Raw genomic sequence first — 18,293 nt, 5'->3', positions numbered from 1 at the left:
CTAATAAGATCACCTTGCAGTTTCAGTGGTATCACCTACTTTGTCAATACAAACATTTTCTTATAATTTATGTTCTCTCAGCTGGTTTTTTTTGGTTAACAAAAATGAAATGGTATTGCTCAATTTTTTTCAGCTTGAGTTACTTTGCAGTAGTAATTTATAATTTTTATTCACAACGCATCCTAAAGTAGACTAGGAACTAAAAAGAGACCTTTGCAGGGCCGTGAAAGAGTTGTGGACCTGACTGTCCTTGCCAAGCTGCCCTGAACCAACCCACAGCCCAGGATCCCAGGTTAGCACCCTTCAGAGGTGCTGCAGGGTCTCCAGACCTGTTCCTGACCCCTTATTTTGATTTCCTGGCTCGTCCTTGGCCCTGAATTGTTACCTGGTTTTTGGCTGGTGTTCATCAATCTGTCACCAGGGTCTGTTGCCACCACCACCCTGCTTGCAGGAAGATGCTGGCCAGCGCATCACCCTGTCCGTGAGCTCACACCTTTTGGGCCCTGAGCTGGGCACCAAGAAGGCAAAAGACCCCACGGCCCCCAGACCTCAGCTCTGCACCCAGAGCTTCCCCTGCCTCACACCTCCTCCAGCGTTTCCACACCCCCTGAGAAATGGTAAAGTGGTTTGTCTATCTGATGCACTCGATGCTGCCTGCCTTTACCCAGGGGACAGCAGGTGTGGCAGCACCATTCCCTCCTGGCTCTCCGTAAAGGCTCTAAACTGGATTAACTCCTACGTGGAGCCAATGGCTGCCTGTGACTGAGTCACAAACCTTCACAATGGAAGAAAGCTCAGAATAGATGGCTGTGGATCATGTACTTGCAGTGCTTGGAGCAGAGGGTAGAAAGTGATAATGACTATGGTAAAGGGAAGTGAAGTTGAGCAAGGGAATTGGACTGTGTGCTCTCAAGAGGTCCCTTCCCCTCTACAGGATTCAGTGATTCTGTTCAAGAAGCTGCTCAAAGTTTGCTCAAAGTGAAAGAGAGAAATAAAACCAGAATTGACCAAATTGCAAGAGAAGTTGAAGGTTGTTTACTTTAGCCTACAGTTTTGTACAAAACCTCACTCTCGGGATTGCATCTTTGATATAAATAACATATACAGATAAATAGTGATTTACCTCTAATGGAAAGGAAAACTTAAATCTAAAATTAGTGCTTCAATTCATGCATTATGAGTGAGGGGTATAACATTTTAGGTACTAAAAGCCTAATTTGCTGATTTTCTAAGAGAAGCATTAATTTTGTGGTGCTTGAGATGACTTGATTAAATCCTGGAACCACCGAAGTCTGTGTAAGGTTAGACACTGGCAGAGTTTTGCATAATTTACTCTCTGCAAGAGAGTAAATAATTTACTGTGTAAGAGTCATTGCACATATCTGTTGGAATTCCTATAGTGCACCTGCAAATGTTGTAATGAATCAATTCCTCCCATTCCCCTCCACTTTCAAGTTGTCTTACTAGTGTGTGCATCCTAGTTGGCAGTGTGCTTGCTGATCTACTCTTTTCCATTTTTTTTTTCATATTTTCCATTTTTCCCATATTATTTTTTTCCATAGTCTCAGAAAAGTTTGGGCCCAGCCTGCACAAACTCCTGTGTCACCACTAAAGCACCATCAGCACCACAATATTGAGTAATTAACTGAACACACAGCTTAAAGAACTCAGAATTGAAAAAAGAAGCACTGCAGCTGCATGATGCATCCAGATTCTTCCTCATCAGTGGCAACCCTGCCAGGTCTCCTCAACCACTCAGTAAAGCCAAATGAACGGAATCAAATGGGCACTGGAGACCCCATGTAAAATTCTGCAATTCTGACCCAGGAAACAGTGCTGGGCCCCTAAACTCTGCAGTCAGAAGGGTGGGTCTGTACTCCCAGCGTGCTGCAGAGTGTGCAGAAATGCTCAGAGAAGCACTCTTAGCTGCACACTCTGGACCTGTCCACATGGAACTGCTGTCCACTTCTGGCCACAGCGCAGGGTCTCAGCTGCTCCTACACAATGAGATACTGAACAACTTGCAGTGACTGCAGTGGAACCCACATTAGAAGTTAAAGTCTATTCAAGATGACAACGTATGAGCCAGTGACAGGAAAAGTAGAAAACTAAGACAGGTTGGATTCAGTCCTGGTAAGATGTGATATGTTTCACCTTTCACCACTGACTGGTCTAAAGAAGGAATTGTGACAGGGCTGACTTCCTTCTAATGCAGTTTGAAAATCCCATGCCAGGGGGTAAGACATGATGAGGAACAGAGAAATATTCCGTGTAAGCAAAATAAATAGGCAAACAAATTAATAACAATCTCCCCCATCAAAATCAAAATATTTAGAAAACTGTTTCTATTTAGAATCTACTGCAGACATGCTATTTTCATAAAAAATTTTTCATTATGTCAGAAAATTGAATTCTTTCAGCAGAGCAGATCACAGAGTGCATCTCTGACTGCTGATGAATTTTCAATACGCTTGTCTTGAATATTCCATACCTGAGACCATCAACTGTCTTGGTATGGACAACTCAAGACAGTGGAATTTTTTTTTTTACTGTCTCCAGTTTATATGTATGAAGAACTAATTTGTGTTTCCAACTGAAATGTCTATTCTTTTCTAAAAATAGTGCTTATAAACCATAGACTGCAAGTGACTGTAAATATGAACTTTCAACCAGAGATGGAAGTTTCACCTATGTATAGAATAATAAAATCATAGAATATTCAAAGTTAGAAGGGATCCCCATGCATTTCCCAAAACTTTCTGCTGAGCACAGCAGTAACTTTGATTTCCTTCTGTTCAAATTCCAACAGCTGCTCTCTGTTCCTAGGCTGTATCTACATGCTGTAGTTGATAACTGCTGCTGTCTCAGTCCCTATGGAAATGGAAATAAACTGAGATGATACTGAAAGGTTGCTAGGAAACAGTCAGATGATGGTGATGAGCAGGACAGTATCCCTTATTCAGGATATTTCTCTACAATTTGTCAATCTAGATGGCCTTTGACAATTTATCAATTATAGGTGCTGCTAAACATTTACATTTTAAAAAAATCAGGAATGCTTTTCACACCCGCACTTAGGAAGACAAATGCAAACATTTTTTTGACAGGATTTTGATGCTTTTCTCAACTGCACATGGAACAACTCTTAAAATTTATTCTAACTCAGGCTGATGCAGAGCGCAGTAAATTATCTGACAAGTTATACAGCACACTTATTATACTTCATATATCCCTTTATAGCACACTCACAAGGAGTATTTGAGTGCTTTCCAGTAGTGCATTAAGCAATGTGACTAATGCTTGTTACATGTTTATTCTTTCATTCCTCTCCCCAGGGGAAGATGTGTCTACTGTGTAATGTTTTGTTATACAACATATAATGCTTGTCTGACTGTTTGTCTAAATGTTTATGTTGCAGAAGGAAAGGTTAAGAAAATTTAATTTGAACTTGGAAAGGAGGATGGCACTCAACTTGTTCCGGACCTTGCCTCCTGCATGAGTCGATTTCTCAATCTCAGACTGGCCCCAGCAAAAACACTGTTTTCTATTTAATAAGATTTATCGTCCTTGGAAAGGTTTCCCTTTGCCGGTAGAACAAAATCGTCAATCACTCCTTTCATTCTGGGACTTCAGTTTGGATACGCTGGGTGCTGGTCACAAAAAACCACAGTGCAGCTTTAGGATCCGGTTCAGTGGCGGGGAGGCTGGAAATCGCCCTCTGTAACCCGCAGCAGTTGTTCGTCAGCTGGAAGAGCTCGGAACCCCCGCAGCTCACTAGGCTGCTGCCACAAAGATTGCTTCTCTTGCCACCTACTCCTGCTATGACCTGCAAGGTGACCAGGACTGACTTTCTGCAAAAGGCTTTTCTGATGGCCTGTGTTTTGGGAGCAATGCTGGCCTGTACAAGGAGCTTCTGAATAGGAAAAATACAAGGATTGGCAGCACACGGGCCAAATGGGAAAATCAGATTGCTCTGGAAAAAAAATAGGTGGGAAGGAAAAGAAGGGATTTGTTGTCTGGTTTATTTTGATATATTGCAGAAAACTATTGAAAGAAATACCTTTGCTAAGTTTTCAATACAAGGCAGAATCATTCAATAATTAATGAGATCTGTAGTGAGCTGCAAGCAAATTTGTAAAAAGGAAGTATAAAAGATATATTGATTTCAGTTTTATCTTTATTTTATTTGTACTCTATAAATTGTAAAATTTCATCATAAAATTCTTACTTCACGCTTTATGGCATTTTTATACTAAGTTGTGTTACTGCCATTACTGTGTATTTTATATTTCATAGCACATAATGTTTCTCATAGCCATAACAATGTCTTTCCTGGTAACAGTCAGTATCATAAAGAGTCCTGAAGGTATGGCACAACTTCTGGAGATGAGCCTTACAGCAATCAGGACCATGTGCCCAGGCTAAAACATCTGGAATGGCCATAAGGCTCAATATTTGCATATTAGCAAAACTGAAAATAAAAGGTTTCAGCAGATGTTAGCAAATTCATAAAAAAAAAATACCTACATGCAGCAATGAGTGGATTAGTGTTCATTAATACATATTGCTCTTATATGCCTTCTTTTTCAGAGGGCAAACAGCTTCTCGTGGTTTTAGGTTGGGTTTTTGTTTTTTTTTTTTTTTTTCTTTGCAACTTGCAGTTATCTTTAAAACACAAAGGAAAAGGTAATGGATCAATCAGGTTTTACAACTATTTTTCAGCAAAAAAGTCATGACTGCCCTGAGAGATTAACATTTTCTTTCTTTTCTACTCTTCCTTTACATTTTAATAGATATTTATTATAGTTTGTCAGAACTGTATCTGAAATTCCTGCTTTTCTGAAAGGATATAAAAATAAATATTTGTGTGTTATACCATACTACAGAAAAAATAGGCTTTTTTAATGTCCTTAGTTTATAAAAATATAATCAATGAGATATATAAAGGCAAATTAAGATTCCTTTGCACGCCTTCTTGTACCACTAAATGCATTTTTATGTTGGCAGATGTTTTTCCCTAAGATGGAAGTTTTTCTCATCTCATCAGTAAGTTACAAGTAAATCAAATGATGACAGTGAAGGACCTATCATTCCCTACAGTACAGCAGATGGGTCCCATGGTTTAATTAATAATGTTGCTGCGGGCACTATGAGTGAACAGAGGTGTTGAAAACTTCAGTGCTACAGAATCCGCTGCCAAAGAGCAAATGCAAAAATGGCTACTTGGGAAAATATGTAAGAGGAAAAGTCAAAAGTACTCTACCTTAAAAAAAAAATAACTGGAAATCTACTGCTGTTCATCTTAACCTGGCTATCCTCTTCTCTGATCCTCCTTTATACTTAACTGCATTCTCAGTAGAATGAATGAAAACAAGTTTGTTTCAGTGTTCTCCTGTTTCTCAGTTGATTTATACCAGTTGTAACAACACAAGTCTCAGAGGACTAATCCCATAAAAATCTATCTGCACTGGGGTGTGTTTTACAACAGCCACCTTCAAAATCTTCCTGTGGTAGCATCTTTTGTAATGTCTATATAACACGTGACAGAATCTAAATCTCATATGTTTATTTGTCTATCATCTTTGGGTTATTCTTTCATCAGGAAATTTGCTATCATATTTGTCCCAGTTTAAAAAGCAATTAATGATTTTTTTCCCATTACTCTCAGAAAATATTTCTATCTCAGGAAATAAAATTCTCCCTGTAAATTTTTCATAAACAGAAATTTTCATTCCTCTCATTTAGGTAAAATGTATTCATTCAGAAAAATGATGTAAAAAGCCATACTATAATGATCTTAAGGAGGTTATTTCTTTTTTAGGAAAAGTTAAGAGGCCTAATAAAGATGAGAATAAGAGGGCTTGTGGTGAATTTTTACAAATATATCATGGTAAAAATGGGAGATAAAAAAATACTTTAACTGAAAGGTGGCAGCCATTAGTAATTTAATCAATAAATTCCTCAAGGTGCTATCATATACTTAATTAAATCATAAAAATCTTTTTTGTTAATTGAGGTTCCAGGTTTCTCTCAATACAGCTGAGAACTGGGGTTTTATTTTGGACCTGAGTCATGACCTTGTGCTACACAAAAGCCCTTGCAAGAACTCAGTCAAATATTACTCATGATAACATATTTTGGCTTTTTTTCACTTAAGCTTATGAATAAAGAGTTGTCTTATCAGTCCTGTATGTCTTTTTCCTTTCTCCTACACATTTCTCAACATTAAAAGAAGATTCTCTTTCTAAAAGACATCATATATTTATATTATTTATTCAGAAAATTAAAATCTATGCTGCAATCGAGTAACATGGAAATATTTTTTAAATCAAGTGGAAATCACATAGAATGGTTCAGCCACAGTATGCTACAAAAAATAAAACTTCTGTGAACTCTAACAGAGTCCAGAATCCTAGAATGACAATAGCTGTGAAAAGTAGTAAAATAAAACAACAGGCAGCCTGTTATTTTTCTAAGCTATCCCGTTTTTACACAATTTAATGCCAATGCCAGTATTCATGCACACAATTATATTCACGACTGCATGTGGAGAGAGTGGATATAATTGAGATGTTAGTGGAACATCTACTCATCAACTGATAATGTCTCAATTTAAAACCTGCACACAAACTGAGTGGGACAATCACTGTCAAGAATTATAACAATGGGAACTAAATATGTAACTGCTGCTACCTGTAAAAAATAGTGACAAAGATGGTCATCATCACTGTCACCACGTTACTGCATCCCAATTCAGTATTTTCTCTGCAAGTCTCCTATTGTATGTATGGGCTTTGGTTTCAATAAGAAGAGGTGTGAACACAATTTCAGATTGCTGGCTAACAGACAGATTTATCTTTTTTGGGTTTGGCTTCACCAAAGAATTGCTTTTTCTTGCAAAATTCTACACAAAGTGCTTTACCTGTGCAGCCCAGAAATGGAGCCAGGACCTGCAGTCACCGTCTCAGAAACAGTGCTACCATCTTTTACCTTGTGAGGATGTTACCAGCTATCAATGTTTAGGATTCACTGTCACTGCTGGTTTGGGAATTACCAGGGCTCAATGACCTGGAGAAACTGGAAATAGTGTTGACAGAAATAGGAAGCCAATATGAAGGGAAATTAGAGGAAATATGAAAGAGCAGAGAAGAGACAGACGAAAAGGACAGAGAAGAATTAATTAATAAATTTAATGGAAGAATGGAATGGAAGGAGATGGGTTTCCAGACAGTAAGAGCAAAGTGAAGTTAGCATCAGAATGAAAATTAGCTGGTTTTGGAAGATGCTGGTGAGTTCAATGAAGACTAATTAAATATATTTTGTTGATGAAAATAGAATCCTGAAGAAACTTCTGAGTATGTGAACCACTTAGGCTTGTTTTGTGCTATGAATGAAGGAAAATTATGGAAGGAAGTAACCTTGAACCTCTATTTTGAAAAAGAATAATGATACATTGTCTATAAGTGGTCAAGTCTATCCTCAAAACCACTTTGTGCAGAGGACAGCTCAGACAAAGGTCAACCTGAGCTGCTCAAACCTAAATTTGAAACAACAGCAGAGAAAACTGTGATTTATCTGCTAAGTATAATTCCATATATATATATATTGTTCCTGCTTTTTCATGATTATTTTTTGTGCGAAAGACAGATGGATGAAATATGTATAATTTCTAACAACGAGTTCTGGGTGTAGGGTCTTGTAAAAGCTATGTTAAATCAGATGCATCGAAGGGTTAGGGCCTGGAAAGTTGGGAAGCAGAACAAGTATCAAGTTTCTAAATATTGCCATTAAGTAGGAAATACATATGCAGCTAGACCATCTAAATTTATGTACCAATTACAAGCAGTATTTGCATGCTTAGCTGGCTTTCCTCAAAGGCTTACCCACCTCTTTTTATGCTCCCAATTACACAGACAATTGCTATTATTAGGCAAGCAGTGCAGATGAATCTGTCAGAAAATTCATCTTGCAAAAGGAAGGAGAAAAACATTGTTGGCAAGGGTTAGGTTGTTTCCTTCTATCTCAAACAATAGCTTCTCCAGGTTTTGAGGAGTACCTATCCTTCCTTTTGTCATATATCTAACATGGAATTCAGGTTCCTCTAAAACTGAAATCTTAAGTTATTAAAATACATGGAGGCTACCCTGTTTGCTCCCTGACTTTGCTACCATGCCAGCAAAACAGGATCTTTGGGAACATTCTGCTGCAGAAGATACTGAAAACTAAGTAATAAAGATACCATTTTTTGTCTTAGTTTTCATTTATCTTTTTGCTATAATGAAACAAAACTATAAATTATTAACCTAAAAATATGTGCTAATCACCAGAAGTTTGGCATGTAGAACAGAGATATTTATGATTGGGAATATATCTTACAATATTCTGTATAAGATGTGGTTGCTGTCATTTCAAGTGAAGTGGGGATGACTTCTATAAAGTATGGAAAAAGAAAATTTCAGGGCACTTTGTAGTAGATTTTTGCCTGTTAAACAGTTTTTTTGGTCTGTTTACATGTTTTAGACTATGTATTTTTGTTGGTTTATTTGAGGAGCTTCTCTTCACAAAAAGATGACCTTCAGTGCCATTATATGGCATTTGGGGGACAACCAGGGGACCAGGTCCAACCAGCATACTGTGCCAGGGGAAACTTAGATTGGGTATCATAAAAAGTTCAGTCATGGAGAGAGTGGTTATGCACTAGAAAAAGCTTCCTGGGGAAGCGGTAGAGTCAGACTCTGGGGGCATTTGAAAGACATGCAACTGTGGCATTTAGGGACATGATTTAGTGTTGGACTTGGCAGTGCTGGGTTCATGGCTGGACTTGGTAATCCTAGAGGTTTTCCAACCTACACAATTCTATGATTCCATTATAGACAGCAGTGCTTCCATTTGCTCAGAGAGATTGTGTTGTTGTAATTTGGGTCAAAGATGATGTACTCAGCTCCTACTGTACTTGGTGACCAAAGGAGTGTGCTGCCATTCTGCTGTAACAGACTAAAGCAGAACTCCACCATGTGTTAACCTGAAACTTATGAGCACTTGCAAAGTAATATTGCAAGCTGAAAAGTGGAAATAATTTGTGGTATTTTCACACTTTCTTCTTTGGAACAGAGCAAACAAAGTGGAATTTCCCATTGAGGAATCGTGGTGGTTTCTTGGCCACTTCCAATCAAAATAAGTTTTTTATTCAATAGCAGTTGATAAGAAAGATATCAGCTCTCCGGCTAATTTGCCCTGCTTATTATTGTATTTATGCTAGCTTGACTTGTTCCATTTTTCATTGCCAACATCTTTTCAATCAATTTTTATGCTGTGCATTCCTCTGTGCTTTGTTTCCTGCTGTATTGTGAACTATGCAGTGAAAATACATTATAATACAAGAGATGGAGAAAGCAGCCACAGGAAGCGGCCAAGACAATAATACAAAAAATCTATATTAAGCCAGCTGTTATGTTTGACTTCCTCACGTAGGAAGCCCTGGAGGAAGAAGTGAGAAGGCTTAGTTGAGAACAATAAGTTTGGCATTCTTGCTATATGTGCCTTTCCATGACATCCCAAATATTTCTCCTTATCATTCCCTGCTAAAAAACCCTTCAACACTCCAGTCTTATTCCTGCTGTAAAAAGCCCTGATCAGCAGCAGAGACATCTCTGCCTCCTGGGCAACACAGACAAATTCCCATTTTGGTGCTGACCACCACTTGAAATGTGTTTTGATTTTGTTCTTCTCAAATCTAGCCATCACACAGGCTTTCAATATTTGGGAGCACAGAGCTATGCCAGGCCTGCTCACGAAAAGGGAAAGAAAAAATATTTCCTAGAACAAGATAAATGTTAGCAGTCACTTGACAGTCACTTCTACCTATGGCAAGCACAAACCCCCGTCCCCAGGAGACACGCCTTACATTAATCATCCTACATTATGCAGCCATTGGGTACAGAGATGATGAAAGTTGTGCCCTTTGCGAGGTTGTTATTGACAAGTTTCACTGTGCCTCTGTGATGAACAGCTCTTATTTTTCTTTCCTCCCACACATGTTTCTAGGCACACAAAACAATATTTAGCCTTTGCGGTATGTCACAGATTCAGCTATGATTCTTTGTTAATTAGACACTATTAGTATTTATTTATGCCCAGTTTTATTGGGTTTGAACATCTTTGCTTAAATATGCCTTATGCAGCAATTATTGGTGTTCTCTTCAAACCACCTATAATTCAGTTCCTTTCCTTTCTGTGCTTACATAAAATACTATAAGCATCTTCTTTAGGTAAACAGAAAAATGTGCAGAATGCATCATTAGCTGGGATATAGAAAATGAAGTGTTCCTGCAGAGTAACTAGTTCTGATTATGCCTGCTTTTCCCCCACATTTTTCAATCTATTTTCAGCTCTTTTCTCATAGGCACGAGGGATTTTACACTGTAATAGCTTCTTCACTATCCTCACAGGAAATAAAAGTGATAACAGACTTTTCTATTAAGCAAGCAGTGAAGTCAGTGTGCTGACAAGATGGTAATTTTTTTAAAGTTTCCTCGTTTATTTTTTCTAACGTGATTTCATTGAAGATAATTGGCCTTGTAGTTTTAAACTCACACGGCAATTGTGTTGTCACTTGTTTTCTCCATTTAAAATATTTGTAAATTCATCCATTGATACTTCAAACATTTATGCATTTTTCACATAGATGATTATACACTTAGATTTTATTAATTTTAAAAGGATATGCTGTATTATTTCTTCAAAGTAATGCCACATCATTCAATTATGTCCTTAAATGTAGCTTTTTCTCATTTTGGAAGAAAGCCAGTTTCCCACCCTTTGCTTTCTTCCTCACTGTCCCTGCCCTCTATTTCCAGTGGTCATGAAAAGACATTTTCTTTCTCAAATGCTTCAACATTGAGTGCTCCTCTCTTGTTAAAAAAGTCAAGTATTTCCTGCTAAAACTTAAACTGACATTTTTATTATACTGCTGATTCTGCTGAGTGAGAAGACCTTAGACAAAGGGCGCTTTTATAAGGGAACTATTCACAGGAGGCTCTGTGCTTCTCAGGAATGGGAAAAGCTTTACCTAGTGACAACCAAGGGCAGCAAAACAGAACAAAACAGAATGCTCTAACAGAGCCTCAGATTTCCCAAGCTGAAAGGCTGGTTGTAGGCTGCAGCATTGACCCTTTAAAGGTAGGAGCTAATAAAGCTGAATATCAAACAATAAAAAGAAGGTGTGTCCAGAGAGATGATGTGATAGTTCCTCTGTTTTTAAGATCATGTCATAAAAAAAGACACAGAACAAGAAAGACTGGAAATGTCATAACTGCAGAACAGACATTAGGCAGACAGTTCTGATAGTAAGAACAGCAAGACTCAAATGAAGATGAAAAAATTAGTGCCTTTGCTAATATTTTAAAGGTTAGACATCACTGTTTTGCTTAATTCAGTACCCAAATACAGCCCCCCCCTTGAGCTAATTTGGCTGCTTACTTAGGATTTAAAAGAAACAATTGTCTCCCTGTCATATCATATTTGGCTTTAAATAGAGCTATTTTATTGTTTATTAATTTTTGACACGTTTAGTTATATAGAATTATGTGCTGTTGTAAGGAGCTCAAGGATAAAAATTCATGGGGTCAAATACCATCCCTTGTTTGGACATTTCCCTCTTGTTCTGCTTTCTTCAGCCACTCTTAACATTTTCCTCATGCTCATGAACAGGACACAAGAATTAGAGCCTTCAGTATACCTGCTGCCTGAAGATGATAATCCCTAAACCAGACCACAAACAGATTTTGTTAAATATATTTGAAGAGACAATATTTATCACATTTTATGGAGCAGTGAAAATTGTTGGGGCTCCTGAATTTGGAAGGTCTTTGGAAGCCCATGACTGGACTCCATATACTGCAGGTCCCTACAGGTTTGGTGTGGAGTATTTAGCTAATCAAGCTCTATGCATGCCAGGAGAACAGATTTCATTTTAAACTGGCAGCAGTCCATACCTACAGACATGAAAGAAGGGTATCTAAGTGGGAATTATATATAGTCCTATTGCCTGACAGTGCCCACTTCCATGTTTTCTTAAAGATGAACAACCCACTTTTAGCAAAAAACTAATTCAACTATTCCCTTTGAAAAAGAGAAATAAGGAATACATACAAAGCAGGGTAGCTAGCAAGCAATCATTTTTTAATATTTGAAATAAGTGTCATCTCATTGATGTCTGGGGGGAAAAATGGGATTATCATGCAAGTTATGATCCTGTTCTCAGAAGTGGAAAGGCCAAAGGGAAAGTGATTTTCTTTGTAGAACCAGGCAGCCTGGGTGATGCTGCCGTAAATGTCATGGATTTGGACATGACCACTTGCTGCCGGTCACACCAGTCTTATTTCTATTTTTAGCAAAGTCCAGCACAGTCTTTTCAAGCACTTAATATATGACTACCCTCATAAGGAGGCTTTGGATGGAATTTGGGGGAAAATTGCACCTTGATAATTCAAAAATCAGGCTGCATAAACCATGCTTTTTGCACCTGTCTTAGTAAATCACCAGTCCCTTAGAATTTCTATGTAAATCTTTAATTTTTACATATATGCTTCCCTTTCTTGCTAATTTTAAAGGTAAATTCTATTTCTCTAACTGGAAATAATTTGTGTAATGCAGACATTGTGCTTTCAACAATTTATCTGCAGTGGCTTTTCTAGTCCTCAACATTTCTTTTTCCTTCTCTGTCTTTGCTCAGCATAAAAGGGTTTTATTTCATTTTGCTGTCTTTAACTATTTCCTTTAAGATCCTTCTCTGGATGAACATTTTCACTTTGTTATGTGCTGCTGTTATTTCTAGTCTTTAAAAAAAGCTTTATTCCCTACATCTTAGCACAACTTGGGAAGATCATTAAATCACCGACTCTGAATGATCGGTTCACCATAATTTCTTTCTAAAGATAAAAATCTTTAATCATGGAGAGAAAAATCCTCTTGGACATAAAGTTATCATTCATTAAAAAAGTTTCTCTCAATCTTTTTAAAAACACACACAAACCAACCCAAAACCTCATGAGGCTGGTTTCACAAGGAAATGCTCCCTCCTTGAGGAAATGGCAATGCAGGTGTGTTCATAATTGTTCAACTACAGTAAAATTTGAGGAGTCCATGGTTAACTGCAGACATCTGAAAAGCCACATCTTAAACTTGTCTTTATTCACTACAAATTCTGTGCCTTGAAATAAAGCCAAGGTAACACATATTTACTTCCCCAAATCTCAGATAAAGAGTAAGAAAATGTTCATTATTTTAAACATTGACATTCTATTTATTCTTCCTTATGAATCAATGGAGTTTAAATATCATTAGGAAAACAGCCCGTGTAAATAAGCAGAATAAGTTTCCTCCACTCCAAAGGAACTTGTTAAGAAACTGTTTTAGTTTTTTTTTAATGATGTTATTTGTATAGATATTAAAGTTCTAAATGGGGAATAAAAATATAGATTCTTAATCATTAGTGCAATAATTTTACCTAGAAAGATATCTCACATTTAGTATCACAGCAAGAGCTTTTTATACTGCCTCTAAAAATATATTCTGAACTGAGTTTAATTACTTTCTTAAATAAATAAAAAATGATTGATGCTGTAAAGAGATAATAAGATTCAAAAACAGAATAAATTTGAAGTGCCAATAAAAAAATAGATTATGCTGACCATACTGAAGCAATTTTGTAAAATTAGCATTAAAGATCTAATGATATGCATGCAGTTTCACATTATTTAAAATAAATATATGTATAATCAGCATCATTCAGTTTCATTTAGCATCACTACGAATCTATATAAAGAAAACCTATTTTTTTAGATCCAATTTACTCATCTTGACACAGTTTTAAAAATCAAGCTCATTTCCAAGGACTGAAATTTACTGCTTTTACCAAGAACTGGCAAGTTCTGCAGAATGGACTGATAACACTACAGTGACCATCATGGACAGAAATCAAATTACATTGAATGCAACACTTGAGGCCTTTTAAACAAGTATGATAACTGCTAGTGGTGGAATATTGTGGGATGAGGTTTACATTTCCTTAATTAGAAAAGAGTTTTGAAAAAATTTTATTCAGCGGGTGTGAACAGTGTATGTTGAGGATTTCTCAGAGGTGTTACAGAACTCCTCTAATGCCCTTTGAAAGCAAGGTTTGTTCTGTGGTGTCTGTGAAGAAGGAGACCAAGACTATTTTGGAAGCCTTTCACAGTGCTGTGAGGGACTGTGCGGTCGTTTCCCTTTATCCTCATGGTGAGCTCCCTGTGCAGCTGCCCAGCTGATGAGGGGTTGCAGACGGGCCTGGAGGGCACCCAGGAGCTGTGCTGGCTGCTCAGCCCAGCATTTCCAGCTTCACAGCAGCAGGGAGGAGCAGCCCTTAGAACACCATGGATCGTCTGCTTCTCTGGATACTCCAACACATCTGCGATGCTCTGACCTTGCACAAGGCAACTGGGCCACACAGAGCAGGGGGAGAGATGCTGGGAAGCTGCTCCCTGGAGGCCTTCACTTGTTCCAGGTGTTTGTGAGGCTCCCTAAATGGAAAACTCCTAATCTGAAACAACAGGAAGAGCGCACAGCGAAATAACATTTCCTTTAATACTACATGCCACAGCTTAGAGCAATATTATGTTAACTGCAAACCTCAACTAGCAATCCAGATGATAACACCTTCCAAAATACAAATCTAATCTAAACTGAATATTATCTGAAGTCTGTACTCCAGTATTAGTCCTCTCAATCTCTTCCAGTGACATAAGAACTGGCTCTTGAGGGTGGTAACCCAATGCTCAAAATTCTTCAAGGACTTTGTCAGTCTTGTACCAAAAGAGTGAAATCCATCCAGAAATCAATATTTATCTGCATAGGACAAGAGGATGTGATCCCTAAGTCATGTAGAGGATGCACTGTTGGCCTACAAAGTAGTTATGTATCACAATAAATAAATTGAATTGAGGGGTTCCATTTCCAAAATCCATTTGCCAAAAAGAAAAACCTGAAAAAAGTCTGTGAACTAGACCCCTTTTTAATAAGACTGTAAGAAAAAACCCAAACCAAAATCAAACACAGTGTGACCTAAAATTCAATAACCTAAAGCAAACCGGAAGTTTTCCTGAAAATTTTAGAAACAAAATGCTGTATTACACAGGGCCATTAAATCACTGATATTATAATTCTTTTGAATACTATGCTCTAGAATGTAGTCTGGGATTAAAATTCAAAATGAAAATTATTATTGTTTGTGAGTATTACCAAGGAAAATAGGAAAATTCATTAATTTCTAAAATTATCCATTAGATAATATATTTAATCTTTTACAGAACAATGCTGATAATACATGAAGAAAATCCAGATGCTTATGGAGTTAACAGTTCCTAAAACATAAGTAATACATAAAGCTAAATTTCAGATACAATCTTTTGTGATTAATGATAAAAGAAATTACTAAGTAAACATGAAGTGTTAAGTGATAGAATTACTACTACCTTTTTTCTTTGGCAAAACTCAAACAAGAACCTCTCCCATGAAAGTGGATAAGCATCAGATACAGAAGATATTAAACAATGCCTCCTCTGTCCATATGGAGGGCTCAGAATGAATGTTGGCAGCATGCAGCCAAGGACCTGAGTATTTTCCAAGGGAAAGTGATAGTCAGAGGAACAGTTTCCAAGAGGTGGCATGTGCCCATGGTGCAGCAGACCTTGAGCTCGTGTACAGCTGATTTATCTCTCAAAACTGCAGTAGAAAAGTGCACACCCTTAATATTCTGTCCCCCACCCAGCTATTTTTGTTACAGTCACACCTTTCTCCCTTTCTGCTTTCTTGAGGTATAATTTAGACCCACATTCACTCATGCTTATAAAACCTTCAGCAATTTCTGCTGGAGAAAAATAAAAAACACAGATGAAAATACTTGACCATCTTGGAACATACAGTAAAGTAGGTGATATTAATGAATCAGTATTATATAAAGAGCAAGACCTAATGAGCAAGTGAAATATGCAGAAAATCAAAGGCCTAGTGTAGAGCATTATGTTTATCAGAAAAAGCAGCTGCTCTGGGAGAGCTGCAGCTCACAACATCAAACCATAATGAGTCATCATCACCAATTCCCCACGCCCTACCCCATAACAAAAAACCACACAAACTAACCTAAGGCTCAAGCATAAGGCTTCTCTTCAGTCATGAAGCAAGATGAACAGTCAAGGAGGCCACAAATTTGTGAAGGATTATAATCCTAGCATCAGGTATTCCCATGCTGATTACTCACCCTGATTTAAATTCCCACTGGTGAGTGGGCGTACTGATGTCAACAGTACTACCTGCTCAGGTATAAAATCATCCAACTATGGGAATAAATTTGGATTAGGTTTCACCAAGGTTAAGATAGCTCAAATTACATATATCAAAAAGACAATTTCTTAACAGGTTGCCTATGAAAACTATTTTGTATAGAAGTGGACTGATTTTATTCCTACTGTCCTTCTTTTTATTACAAGAAGTGAAACTTCTATAAGTCAAAAAAAAAAGTGTTTATTTCTGCACAACTTCATAGTTCTGAAAAGGGTCAAGAAAAATAAAATTACTAAAAAATGTGTCAAATTGCATAAAGAGTATGTATAAAGTAGGAAAAAAACCCATCTCGTTTTTGAAACACAGTTTTATCCAACTTCAGTGTACTCACTCAAATTCATTATCCAGGCTCCACCTGAATTACCCCAGTAGCATAGATTTTTTTTGTAGAACTGAAAAAAGAGCTTAAAATGGTAGCTCAAATGATATGAGACTATCAGATATTCCCAAAAATTATGTGGATCAAATAGAAAGACACATGGATGCTTTTAAAATACTCTTTACTTTTTTGTTTTGGTTCCATTTGTTTGGGTTTTTTTCTTATGGGATGCCTTTTGAAGATATTGTCTACATTCATGATATTTAGAAAGTAAGGATTCAGAAGCACATGATCCTTCATCATGCTCTGGTTACAGATATGATTACCTTGATTAACTTCTACCAACCCTCCTGTCATCTGAAAATTATAATTTCTCTGATCCAGAAGTTCAATTTCTCACACTAGTACATGCTCATAATTTATTTTGTCATTGAGGTTAAAATATCTAGTGTAACCTAAATGCTTTATATAGTATCTGTTTCCTAACAGAACTGAGAAGACAATAATATGCCTAGTAGCTTGAAAAATTTTTGCATAAAAAAGTATACTATTACTGTGTGTATATTTCTAGCTTTCTCTCTTTTTTATTTTTTCCCTGTCTAATGGCATTTGAGATTTTCATGCAGGGCTATAATTTTCTAAGTTGGAACATTAAGAGAAAAAAAATCACAGAATATATCACAGAATAATGAGATTAGGTATCACCCGCCCTCTCATGTGCCCATGAGTGGCAGGAAAACTATGCAGTGAATTTTTAGGAGTAGAGTCAATGTAAAGATATTGCTGTTATAAAACCAGTTCTAGTTTCATTATTTTGTGTGGTTGTTACTTTTAAATCAGAAGTCCATTAAGACACCAACGTGTGAAAGTGAAAGAATTAAAGTCAGCTTTCTGCTCCAAGAAGCCAGGGCTGGATGCCGAGCCCGCTGTGTCCATGCTCTCCTCCTGGTGCGGAGGCAGCTTGGGGAAGCGGAACAAGTTCACCTCTCGTGCTGTCCTGACAGCTCTTAGGGAGGGCACCCGCAATTCCCTCGGAGCAGGACAGCGCCCAGCTCATCTCTGCTGAGAATGACTGCTGTAAATCTAGCCGAGCCCTGCTTGTATTGGTGTAGGATTTCCTAACACACAGATTGTCATTTCCTGACCTAGAAGTACTTTTAGGTGAAACAACACAGTTATATTGTGACAAAGAGTAGTAAACCAAAACAGAGACCAGTCTATTCCAATGTAAAGATATTTTTCTTGGCAAACACAGATTTGATTCTGTCCAGTCAAAATACTTTCTCTTACAAAACCCTATGAAGCACTAATACTACAAGGTCTAACTTAAATGAAATCTATTCAGCTGGTAAAACGATAAGAACAGTGCAGAAAGTCAGACTTACTTCTCAGGCTTTAAGAAAAATTGCAGTTTTATCCTCCATAGTCTTGCAGTTCTAAAAGAAGTGTTGATATATTACAAAAAGCTTCAGAAAATCTTATTTGGAAGGGCACTGTGACCATTTATGGCAAAATTTATGTTGTGTATTCTTTTGGTTTAGGAGTAATTAATGACATGCACTTGTCTACTAGCATTCAGCTTGAATTCATTAACAAA

The 18,293-nt window shown here is 37.3% G+C and overlaps 1 protein-coding gene across 3 annotated transcripts in view; it reads right to left on the bottom strand.

The window, feature by feature from the left end:
• Nucleotides 1-18,293, bottom strand: part of FUT9 (fucosyltransferase 9) — a 106,351-nt gene that overhangs the window by 72,683 nt on the left and 15,375 nt on the right. The window lies entirely within an intron of this gene.

This window comes from Melospiza georgiana, chromosome 3 (genome assembly GCF_028018845.1).
Source record: "Melospiza georgiana isolate bMelGeo1 chromosome 3, bMelGeo1.pri, whole genome shotgun sequence".
NCBI classification, from domain to species: Eukaryota; Metazoa; Chordata; class Aves; order Passeriformes; family Passerellidae; genus Melospiza; species Melospiza georgiana.
The sequence above is the reverse complement of the archived record's forward strand: the minus strand, read 5'-3'. Positions and strand labels throughout refer to the sequence as shown.